At 43.4% G+C, this 8,677-nt stretch overlaps 1 pseudogene; it reads left to right on the top strand.

Moving 5' to 3' along the window:
* Positions 1 to 1,684: 1,684 nt before the first annotated feature.
* On the top strand, positions 1,685 to 3,130 carry LOC101147292 (argininosuccinate synthase-like; annotated as a pseudogene).
* Positions 3,131 to 8,677: the final 5,547 nt, after the last annotated feature.

Here is an 8,677-nt window from a genome sequence, read left to right as displayed (position 1 = left end):
CAGGCAACATGGCGCCTGCCAGATAGAGATTCCATTTGCATAATAAGAGTAGGGTGGGATGGTCAGCTTCTTCCTGCGCTATGTAAATGGCACACCTAGTCTAGCCAATCTCTGGGCCCTATGTAAATCAGACACCGCCTCCTCAAGCTCCTCTATGAAACCCCATGCATTTCACCACTGAACCGGAAGATCCACTGAAGGCCCCCTCTCTTCCTGTAGGAGAGAGAGCTATTCTCTTTTTGCTTTCTGTAGCTTATTAAATCTCTGCTCTTTCTTTTTTTCTTTTTTTCCTTTTTTTCTTTTTTGAGACAGAGTCTCACTCTGTAGCCCAAGCTGGAGTGCAGTGGTGCGATCTTGGCTCACTGCAACCTCCGCCTCCTGGGCTCAAGCGATTCTCGTGCCTCAGCCTCCAAGTAGCTAGGACTACATGCTACATTTTAGTTTTGTTCCCTCACTTGGCATTTGTGTCCTTTTTTCTCTCTGTCTCCTCCCTCATCTCTCCCTTTAGCTCATTTTCAGGGTGTATGTGTCTGTGTACACTCATACACAGTGCCTGTATCTCGTGGTAATAGGGTGGGATGCCTGTGTCTTTGTCTTTCTGTAACTTTCTGAATGTTTATATCTTTTTCTGTTACTGACTCTAATTTTCTCCATTTTTTTCTTTCTCTCCTTCTGTCTCTTTCCAGATAAATGCTACCTGAAGTTACTTGTTGTCTGTCACAGCCACATCCAAAGGACAAATCAAGTAACTAAGTATTCCACAACACAGTCACTGAAACATAAACCCAACCACTGCATTCATAACTCTGTAGGCAGCCCTGCTCTTGACCACATAGATCCTTTATGCTTTTATCATTAAAACTTTAGAGAACAACTTCAACTACTGTTTTGAAAAAGTGTTAATGCATTGATTATTAATAGAGATTTGGGGCAAAAAACACTTACCTCTTCATCATTTTTGCCTCCTTCTTACTGGAAATAGAATTGGGACCAGCATTTAACAACAGGTAGAAAAAGTGAATAGTCCTGGGTCAGACTTTCCAGATATCATTCAGACAATCTTGAAGAGATTTGGGAAGTCTCAATACCTCACATTTTTTAGAGTTTTGACAGAACAGAAACCTATTTTTCAGTGTGAAATCAAGGCCAAATAGCCTGGAAAAGGAGATGATGGTAGAACTTGCATTTCATCTTCCTTCTTTGTGGAAAGGATGAAAAACTATCAGTGATATGTCCAGTCTCAGTTGCAGGGAGGGGTCTGGACATGAATCAGGTCCTGCTGATGAGAAGCCCTTGAACAGAGTGGGGAGGCAGAAGAAGAGGGGTTGGTCTTCCTGACAGGCGTGCTCTGGCTGCGGGTTGACATGGCTGGCCTCAGCCTTTCCCTTTCTAGGCTCCAGCTTTGTGGGTGTGAGGCTTTCAGGGATGTGGCTGCAGCAGTGGGAGCAGAAGCTCCAAAACTCTGAATACCGGCTAACTAGTGTGACTTTGATACAGTAGTGGCTGCCTGACTTAGTTTGTTCCATATGCTTGGGATAGGCCTGCTTTCTACCCATTGCACCAGTCCTCTTCACTCTCAAACCTGCTCTTAGTGGCCCTGCTCTGTCGCCTGCCACCGCTGCTGGGGCCTGAGTGGTTCACTGCATCGTGAAGACAGATTCCAGACGCTGGGAACAAGCGCCTCCAATCCCAGACGCTATGTCCAGCAAAGGCTCTGTGGTTCTGGCCTACAGTGGCGGCCTGGACACCTCCTGCATCCTCCTGTAGCTGAAGGAACAAGGCTATGATGTCATTGCCTACTTGGCCAACATTAGCCAGAAGGAAGATTTCAAGGAAACCAGGAAGAAGCATTGAAGCTTGGGGCCAAAAAGGTGTTCATTGAGGATGTCAGCAGGGAGTTTGTGGAGGAGTTCATCTGGCCAGCCATCCAGTTCAGCGCACTGTATGAGGACCGCTACCTCCTGGGCACTTCTCTCACCAGGCCCTGCATCGCCCGTAAACAAGTGGAAATCGCCCACCGGGAGGGGGCCAAGTACGTGTCCCATGGCATCACGGGAAAGGGGAGCGATCAGGTCCAGTTTGAGCTCAACTGCTACTCGCTGGCTCCCCAGATAAAGGTCATTGCTCCCTGGAGCATGCCTGAGTTCTACAACCGGTTCAAGGGCCGCAATGACCTGATGGAATACGCAAAGCACCACGGGATTCCCAACCTGGTCACTCCCAAGAACCTGTGGAGCATGAACAAGAACCTCATGCACATCAGCTATGAGGCTGGAATCCTGGAGAATCCCAAGAACCAAGTGCCTCCAGGTCTCTACGCGAAGACCCAGGACCCGGCCCCCAACACCCCTGACATTCTCGAGATTGAGTTAAAAAAGGGGTCCCCGTGAAGGTGACTGACATCAAGGATGGCTCCACCTACCAGACCTCCTTGGAGCTCTTCATGTACCTGAACGAAGTCGCGGGCAAGCACGGCGTGGGCCGTACTGACGTCGTGGAGAACCGCTTCATTGGAATGAAGTCTCGAGGTATCTAGGAGGCCCCGGCAGGCACCATCCTTTACCACGCTCATTTAGACATCGAGGCCTTCACCATGGACTGGGAAGTGCACAAAATCAAACAAGGCCTGGGCTTGAAATTTGCTGAGCTGGTATATACCGGTTTCTGGCACAGCACTGAGTGTGAATTTGCCTGCCACTGCTTCGCCAAGTCCCAGGAGCCAGTGGAAGGGAAAGTGCAGGTGTCTGTCTTCAAGGGCCAGGTGTACATCCTCAGCCGGGAGTCCCCACTGTCTCTCTACAATGAGAAGCTGGTGAGCATGAACATGCGGGGTGATTATGAGCCAATTGATGCTACTGGTTTCATCAACATCAGTTCCCTCAGGCTGAAGGAATATCATCATCTCCAGAGCAAGGTCACTGCCAAATAGACCCCTGTGCAATGAGGAGCTGGGGCCTCCTCAATATGCAGAGCCCCCAAGTACAGGTGCTAATTGTTGTGACAATTTGTAATTGTGACTTGTTCTCCCCGGCTGGCAGCGTAGTGGGGCTGCCAGGCCCCAGCTTTGTTTCCTGGTCCCCTTGAAGCCTGCAAACGTCATCGTTGAAGGGAAGGGTGTGGGTCAGCTGCGGTGGGGAGCTATAAAATGACAATGAAAAGATAACAACTCCCCCCCCCCCCGAAAAATGCTTAATTTGGACAGTAAACTTAGTAACCCTATCTCTAATTCTTCCAGCATAAGTACCTAATTACCGGCATTTAAATTCTTTCTGTTTGAAACACCTAGAGTAGTTACTGTTTCCTTTATTGAATGCCAGCTGATGTCAAAGACAGACAAAACCAGATGGTGGTTAAAGGTGATAAAGACAGATTTTATTCAGTACTCTTGTAATAGGGGAGAATAGCCAATGTAACCTGAGCTCAACTCTGCTGCAACAAAAGGTGGGACACTTTTTATTTATTTATTTATTTATTTTTTGAGACGGAGTCTTGCTTTGTCGCCCAGGCTGGAGTGCAGTGGCGCAATCTTGGCTCACTGCAAGCTCCACCTCCCGGGTTCACGCCATTCTCCTGCCTCAGCCTCCCGAGTAGCTGGGACTACAGGCGCCCACTACCACGCCCGGCTAATTTTTTTGTATTTTTAGTAGAGATGGGGTTTCACCGTGTTAGCCAGGATGGTCTCGATCTCCTGACCTCGTGATCCGCCCGCCTCGGCCTCCCAAAGTGCTGGGATTACAGGCGTGAGCCACCGCGCCTGGCCGACACTTTTTAAATACTGGGGTGTGCTGAAGAAAAGACACTGATGAGTGTTAAGGGGCATATGGTCTGTGTCACTAGGTTATCTAGGTTTGCTACTTGGTGCTTATCTGGAGGAGAAACAAACTTCTTACATCTTTACGACAGGGGAAGTTGTGCAAGCTGGGGCAAGGGGCTGCAGATGTTATGCCCTTACCTTCACACTGAGAGGAAGAGTTATCTTCCTAATGTTTGCATTTCAGAGAGATGGCTCCCAGGTCCTTGAGGAGACAGTTTTGCGTGATAGAAGATTTATATCTCAAGGGCAGAGAAAGGATTTATAATTGCAAGCTTTCGCAGGCAGACATTTTAAGAGGGAGCTGAGGTCATCGTAGGGACGAAATCTTAATCTGCTAGAAGTCATACTAGGGTTTGGTCAAGAACAGAGTCTTTGTCATGAATGTACCTGAGATCATGAGATTTTGCTTGAATTACTTTGGGAATATACCATACCTCACAAGGCATGGTATATAGAACTTGATTTCAGCAGTCATCTTTTTTGAAAATGACTAACAGAGAATCAGTGTGGCCCAATTTCCAAGACCAAGAGGCACCCGGAGTGAGAAGCTTTGGCGTACATATTTACAAATATAAAACAGTCTTTTCTTTTTGTGTTGCTAGGAATAGCCTTTTCTATTTGTAATAAAAACAGCTGTTCTTTTTCTACTGGGTTTTGAAAAGATATTTACTTCAATCTTTTTTTTTTGAGACAGAGTCTTGCTGGACTCTGGAGCGCAGTGGTACAATCTCGGCTTACTGCAACCTCTGCCTCCCTGGTTCAAGCGATTCTCTTACTTTAGCCTCCTGAGTAGCTGGGATTACAGGCACATGCCACCATACCTGGCTGATTTTTGTATTTTTAGTAGCGATGGGGTTTCACCATGTTGGCCAGGCTGATCTCGAACTCCTGGCCTCAAGTGATCCACCTGCTTTGGCCTCCCAAAGTGTTGGGATTACAGGCATGAGCCACTGTGCTGGCCTACTTTAATCTTTATCACCTCAATTTCTACTCATCCACATCCATTCCAACCAAGTAGAGAAGCAGCCAAGAATGATTAAAATATTATAGCTTGTGAATCTAATGCAGACTGTGCAGGATCTTGTTTGTGACCTGAACATTGAAAAGGGACCTAAGGCACTGCTGACCCTGGGACTAAGCCTCCACATTAAGCTTCCTGGCATTCTTTCTGAGTTTGGCCTGCTGGAGCTGGCCGATCCTGTGTGCATTTCTGATCAACCATCAATATTTCAAGGCCAAGAATTTGGAGATAGAGGTGAGGTTTATTCCAAATCTCTAAACCACTTCCACTTAATACTCATTATTGTAGAAGGAAAAATTTATTTGTTCTCTGAAAGAGGCACAAAGCACATTTGATTGTACCACTTTTCCTGACACTTATTTTACTAGTAGATCTGTTTTTAAAAATAGAAAGCAAATTATTATGCCTGAGTGACTTCAAAGCATTCCCATCATTCCAATTAGCAACCATGTTGCTCCCATGGAGGAGACAGAGGGGCTGAGGGTATGTGGGAGTGAAAAAGAGACAGGTAGGAGGAGAGAAAGAGTCAAAGAAATGACAAGGAAGGGCAAGTTGCCAGGAGCTCAGTGGTTTGAAATTCTAGCCGGGATGCGTTCCTTATTGTAGTTCCTCAACTAAATGAAAGCTTGCTTGTCTTGGAAAGAAAATTCAGAAGATTACATTCTTGAGGTACGAAGTAAAAGATCAGACACACTCCAAGGTGATTGGACTAGAATCTACAGAAAATATTTTCATAAAACATTTTCCACAATCAGTCCCTTTGTAAAAACATGATTTGGAGAGAGTGCTATAAACAAATAAAAAACACAAACATTTCAATATTATTTTCTTCTTTAGTTTGTGTTATTTTAAGGAGGGTGGAGAATGAAATAACGTCTTCAGAAACATATTAAACAAGTCAGTTCAAGACAATCTCTGGTGAGAACTAAATTATTTACTACCTTAATTTTCATAAGCTTTCTCACCATTAGTTTCATCTTCATGTATTATGTTTTTGTTGGACCAAAAAATTCAAGTATTTTGTTTTTCTTTATGCACACTTGATTTCTGAATTCTTTGTTTCTCCATGTAAGAGAGTAAAATGATCCCCAAACTAAGCCATTCTGCTAAGAACTTGGAATGCCTTGTTTTGACTTCCTGTACTGAACTCTGTTTTAGTGTTCAGACTAACTTCCTTTGAAGAATGCTCCTCAGGCCTCGGTACTTTTCCTGAGTTTCTGATGTGTCAAACTTATTTTCTCACTTGACCTTAAGGAATATCTAGGCTTATTGCTAAGAATTACAGATAACCCAGGAATTTGCAAATACTATAACTCATGTATACAAAATGAATCATACTTACTCTTTAGAACTGCATGGCTTATCACCTAATGCATTTTAAAGCATTGCTATGTTTTCTTCTTTTCTTCCTTTCTCTCTCTGCTTTCCTTCTTTCACTCATATACATAACAGTTAATATCAGCCAGACTGATAGTAGCTAGAGACAGTGAAAGGCAAAGCAGCATTGAAATATCACTAGTAAATCTGTAAGGTTTATCAGAAAAAACAAAGGGTGGAGTCCATAGACATACCTAGTTACTGAAAATCAAATATCACTATAAATCTGTAAGATTTATCAGAAAAAACAAAGGGTGGAGTCCATAGACATACCTAGTTACTGAAAATCAAATATCACTATAAATCTGTAAGGTTTATCAGAAAAAACAAAGGGTGGAGTCCATAGACATACCTAGTTACTGAAAATCAAATATCATAAGGAAAATGTCAGTGGAAATACAGCCCCAGAAACTGTGCTGAAAACAGCCATCATTTGAAAATAGAGAATATGTCTTTTATAAGGTCTTCCTAGCATAAGAGGTACGTTTGTGAATATCATGACTGGAACACATTTTCAGCTAAGTAAAAGGTGACGCTTCTTTCTTCCTCCCCTTCTCTCTCCAGTAACCCCACTAACTTCATAGTCAACCCCATTAACTCCCTTAAATTTGCCCATTACCACTGACTTTGAAGGAAGGTTTTGTCTTAGTTATGATCCCTCAAAAGCAGAACCAGAAAGCAGTACTTGGAGGTGGGTAGTTTATCTGGGAGGATTCCAGGATGCACAAAGGAAGAAGCTAAGAAAGTGAGTGAAGACAGGGAGTGTGGACCTAGAACAAACCAAAAGGTCAAAATCTAGTTCAAAGAGCGTGTATTCAAGCCTAAAGTTTGAGAAGGGCCACCCAGGAGCATAGATTCAAGTTGCCCAGGATATACATTTTGGTTAGCAGCCTTTACAAGTGGGTTTTTAAGGAAAAAGAAGAGGCAGTTCCTAAATTGTTTACCAAGATTTACATTAAGATTACTAAAGCTAGTGGTTGGCTGTACATTGTTCTTTGTATCACATATTCCAGGAATTGGAAGACTGTGGGTGAGACTGCTAGTCATGAAAAAAATGCTTTTAAACAATTGCCTCCAGGCATGGGTTCAGGCGCTGGACTGAACCATGTTTCTTAGTGCCTGGTAAATTTTGTATACCCCAGGTAGCTCAGACAGCTCTGAGCTATTTTTCTTTTCTCAGGAGAAAAGCCACTTGAGGGTGCATTCATAGAGGTGGATTACCTGTATAGGCAATAGGGTTCTGTCTAGCTGGGGACACACTCAGGAACTTAGACTTGTTCTGCTGAGGGGCAAGGGAATTGTGGTATTTATCTACCTACTCCCTCTCCTCATTGGTTGAGGGTTGCTCTTTGTGTTGAATTCCTAGCACTTCCAGATTGCTTACAAGTATGGATTGAGAGAACCTTGCTTATAGTAGCTTTGCACCATATTAGCAGGAATAGGAACTGCAAAGCACATCCAAAGTGGAATAAAGTTAAGAATTTTACACTGCCAACTGTGCATGCAAGTAGCCTAAGCAATCTCTCATAGGGGAGACAGAGCCCGCAGGTGGAGAGATAGGGAAGAGTATTTGAGGTGGGAAGTTATCAATGTGCTCCTTGTCCATGACAGCTACAGGAACTCAGAGTTGAGGCTGAGGGGATACAGGAGGGAGTGTGGCAACAGCATCTGCTGTGGTCCTTCAAATGTTTAGATTTTTCCCTTGGCAGAACTTGAACTATATTAAGATTGATGCTTCAAAGCCCCCTTAGTGGTTACTCTTGCTGGTAGTAAGTCTGCACATGCTAGGTGAAATGTGCATTCATATATTGAACATACATGCTCTAAGTCTGCACATGTTAGGTGAAGTGTGCCTTCATATATTGGAACAGTTGTAGAGACAACTATAAAAGTTTCCCAGTCTGAGCAGTATGGCGAGGGTCAGGTCTTTATCTCCCAGAGCTCATCACCACCCTCAGTGCAGTCTGCCAGCATCTCACTCCTTTAAGAATCTCATTTTCAGAGAAGCATACTGCAATGGTTAGTGAAATTATTCTCTGTAAAACTGCTTAGAGATTCTTACAGGAACTATTACCCCTCTATTAAAAACAGTGAGAAAAACTTTAAAAAATAATATTTCCTTGGCAGTTACAAACTACTTATTGACATAACCATATTAACTTCCATATAATCATATATTATATATCTAATAAATATATTTAAAATCACTCACTTGGATAGCTTTAGCATAAAAATACATTTTAGGGTGGGTAAAAAGGGTGGTCAAAGCTATCATTTATGTCTGAATAGCAATAAGCTCTTAATAGTTCACCCAGCAAACCAATGATAGCAAGATAAAATGTAATTCACAGGTGAAAAAGACAATGCCTACCGCACAATTTAGGATGCTTTACCATAATTAGTGCATAAGAACTGAGATAGTGATTTTTTATTATGAGGGATAAGGTAAACCCAACCAAATTCCA

This window comes from Gorilla gorilla, chromosome 10 (genome assembly GCF_029281585.2).
Source record: "Gorilla gorilla gorilla isolate KB3781 chromosome 10, NHGRI_mGorGor1-v2.1_pri, whole genome shotgun sequence".
In the NCBI taxonomy this organism is placed as follows: Eukaryota; Metazoa; Chordata; class Mammalia; order Primates; family Hominidae; genus Gorilla; species Gorilla gorilla.
Note: the sequence above shows the minus strand (reverse complement) of the source record. Positions and strands in the feature narration are given on the sequence as shown.